Below are 2,471 nucleotides of genomic sequence, written 5' to 3'. Positions count from 1 at the left end.
AATGAGTGAAAATCCTCACCTTCATAGGCTTTTCTTTGTTAAATGCATATTCTTCACATGAGTTACATGGAAAGAAATGATTTTAAATGTTCCCAGTCTTTCGAGAACATGCTAAAATGGGGATAGGTTTAATTTGCAAAGCACAGCAAAACTTCATTAAACACACACATAGACACACACACACAAAACAAACAAACAAACAAACAAACAACCCTTTCATCTGTATCAGTGCCTCCTACATACCTGGAGGCAACTCTTGAACAACTCCTTCCTCCTTTCCTACTCTTAAAGCAGCAGGTCAAGCACAGAGGCTAACATGGCCAAATAAACAAGGTTTAAGTTTATGTGGGCCGGAAAAAAAAAAAAAAAAAAAAGAGCTTCAATGTTCATAGAAAGGTAGGTTTATTTCAATAGAGACATGCTGAATACAAAGTACTGAAATGAATGAGTAGTAATCGTTAACATAAAATAATAGAACATTTTAATAAAAATTAATATATTTTCTTGAACATTAACTTACCAGACACTGAATAACTGCCCAAATTAATAAGCGTAATGCAAATAAACTTTTTTTTTTTTGTTCTCTGAAAGTGAAATATTTCCTGTTGCACACACCAAACAAGTCAGTCCAAGACTAATGACAAGTGGTAATCAGCTGCTAAAATATTCACTGCTAGTATTAGTGGAGAGAAATGGTGCGCCTGCACATGGGACATGTAAGGGAAATGAATGCAACACGATTATAGTAATAAGATATTAGCAAACATTGTAGTTTATTATTAATAATTATGTTTAAACAGCATATTGTAAAAATTAAGTTATAGATTTTTTTTTTGGGGGGGGGAAGAGGCTGGGTACAGTGAACTTTATTGATGAGGCATGACAAAGTAGGGCTCCCCACGCTCCTCCCCTTCTTCAGGAGGTCTGGGATGGAAATGGGGGTTAGGAGATTCTGAGTGTGTTGGGGGATCGAGCTGGTGCAAGGACTCCCCAGCAGCTGAGGGCCTCTCTTCCTCTTGCTGGGGCTGGTGGTCCAGGGGACTCTTATTCCTTAGGAGCCATGTGGACCATAAAGTCCACCACCTTGTTGCTATAGCCAAATTCATTATCATACCAGGGAACGAGCTTGACAAAGTGGTCTTTGAGGGCAATTCCAGCCCCAGCATCAAAGGTGGAGAAGTGGGTGTCATTGTTAAAATCACAGGAGACAACGTGGTCCTCAGTATAGCACAGGATGCCCTTGTGGGGGCCCTCTGATGCCTGCTTCACTACCTTCTTCATATCATTGTATTTGGCAGTTTTCTCCAGGAGGCAGGTCAGATCCACAACCAACACATGGGGGGTGGGGACACGGATGGCCATGCCAGTGAACTTCCCATTCATCTGGAGGATGATCTTGCCAAGAGCCTTGGCAGTGGCAGTGCCAGTAGAAGCAGGGATGATGTTCCTGGTCATCATGCCACAGCTTCCCAGAAGGGCTATCCATGGTCTTCTGGGTGGCTTTAATGGTATGGACTATGGTCATGAGTCCCTCCACAATGCCAAATGGAAGACCTTGACCAGGGGGCCAAGCAATTGGTGGTGCAGGAGGCATTGCTGACCACCTTGAGGGAGTTGTCATGGTTCACACCCAATACAAACATGGGAGCATCCGCAGAAGGAGCAGAGAGGATGACCCTCTTGGCTCTGCCCTTCAAGTGGGCCCCAGCCTTCTCCATGGTAGTGAAGACACTGGAGGATTCCACAACATACTCAGCACCAGCATCACCCCATTTGATGTTGGCAGGATCTCCTCCTGGAATATGGAGATAGGTTTTCAATTGATGACAAGCTTCCCAATGTTAGCCTTGACTGTGCCTTTGAACTTGCCCTGAGTAGAATCACACTGGAACATGTAGACCAGGTAGTTGAGGTCATTGATGGCAACAATATCCACTCTGCCAGAGTTAAAAGCAGCCCTGGTGACCAGGAACCCAATGTGACCAAATCCGTTCACTCTGACCTTCACCATCGTGTCTCAGGGTTGCGGTTGCTGGCACTGCGCAGGACAGGCTGTCTGACAAACAGGAGGAGCAGAGAGCCGAGTTAAGGAATTTTTATTAAAATGTTTTTTGTTGTTGTTGTTGTTTTGTTTTAACATACTGTTATATTGGCTAGACCACAGAAATATTCATTGTGAGCCACATGTGACCCTCAGGCTGCGAGTTTGACATGCTTATTCTAAAGCCTAAGTCTAAGCAGCCTGCGCACCTCTTCTATCTCCTCCCTATATTTATTTTCACATTCCAAGAACCTGATGAAACAGCATTTTCTTTTTCCTGATTCATATTGCCCCTGCATTCATTTTCTATAGCTGCTGTAACAAATGACCAGGAACACAGTGGTTTAAAACAACATAAGTTGATTTTTACAGTCCTGGAGGTCACAAGTCTGAAATCAGTTTCTCTGGGCTGAAGCCAAGGTGCTGATGG

The 2,471-nt window shown here is 43.5% G+C and overlaps 1 pseudogene; it reads right to left on the bottom strand.

The window, feature by feature from the left end:
• Positions 1-895: 895 nt before the first annotated feature.
• LOC118709816 lies at positions 896-2,067 on the bottom strand (annotated as a pseudogene).
• Positions 2,068-2,471: the final 404 nt, after the last annotated feature.

The sequence above is a fragment of the Pipistrellus kuhlii genome, unplaced genomic scaffold, assembly GCF_014108245.1.
Source record: "Pipistrellus kuhlii isolate mPipKuh1 unplaced genomic scaffold, mPipKuh1.p scaffold_m20_p_7, whole genome shotgun sequence".
In the NCBI taxonomy this organism is placed as follows: Eukaryota; Metazoa; Chordata; class Mammalia; order Chiroptera; family Vespertilionidae; genus Pipistrellus; species Pipistrellus kuhlii.
Note: the sequence above shows the minus strand (reverse complement) of the source record. Positions and strands in the feature narration are given on the sequence as shown.